The sequence below is a fragment of the Perkinsus marinus genome (genome assembly GCF_000006405.1).
Source record: "Perkinsus marinus ATCC 50983 genomic scaffold scf_1104296934368, whole genome shotgun sequence".
NCBI lineage: Eukaryota > Perkinsozoa > Perkinsida > Perkinsidae > Perkinsus > Perkinsus marinus.
Genome location: NW_003214825.1, coordinates 230,397 through 231,371, shown reverse-complemented (window position 1 = coordinate 231,371; position 975 = coordinate 230,397). Strand labels below are relative to the sequence as shown.

The window sequence follows — 975 nt, the reverse complement described above, 5'->3', positions numbered from 1 at the left end:
TATATATATATATATATATATATATATATATATATATATATATATATATATATATATATATATATATATATATATATATATATATATATATATATATATATATATATATCCTGATTATTGGACATCATGCTCAATCATAGTGTAACTCATAACGATCGAGCCATATATTGAACTCGGGCCATTTACAGCACATCAACACGAGCTTCATTGTCCCGGTAAGTAGAGCGTGTGCGACCAAACGTATCAAATATAAAATTCCTCACCTCAGAGCGTGAGTTCGAAGATATCACAGAGCGCCAGTGATTTGCTGTATGAGTCATACAGTATGACTCATCGGCAAAGACCTTGGAACCCAATTCATCGAGTTAACCTTCCTTCTCCTGTGAAGCTCCAGCAGCTTAGCTGGCAGCTAATAGCTGCTCTTAAGATATTTTAGCGCGTGCCATATTCACGCTGCAACACGTGAATTCGAACATTTCAAGACCAACCTCTGGTCACAGAATTTCAGTTTCAACCATACTTGACAGGCCACCCGTTAGCGTAGAGTTCTATGTGTACACGAATAACCAGCCAATTTCCACGATTTGTTTAATTTCAAATTCTTCGCACCGCTCGATGCGATTCCATCATCTTCTATTCCCCCCGCCAAAGAGTTGAATTCGTTCAGGTTGATCCTTGGTAATGGTTTCGCTTGTGACGACAACAGCGAAGATCGCCTAGGGGACTCGGAAAACTGTCAGGATAGCTTTCCGCAGCGATGAGCAACAGAAAGAGTAATCTCGAAATCGCTCCCAGATTCGCAACTGATGCGGGAGCATCTTTTGTTGACCCGATTGACATCCATTAATCGTATTTTCGGTAACGGTCAATCACCTCAATGATTGAAGCTCAATCCATGTCCTCTTGTTATTCCTTTTACCACTTGGCTGCAGTATGACCACATAAATGCAAATCAATAAATTGACTGATGACTCA

The 975-nt window shown here is 39.4% G+C and overlaps 1 protein-coding gene across 1 annotated transcript in view; it reads left to right on the top strand.

Annotated features, from left to right (window-relative positions):
- The window catches only part of Pmar_PMAR022606 (hypothetical protein), a gene marked incomplete at its 5' end in the record, with an annotated part of 3,245 nt that overhangs the window by 1,623 nt on the left and 647 nt on the right, over window positions 1-975 (top strand). The gene's annotated exons all lie outside the window — the stretch shown is intronic.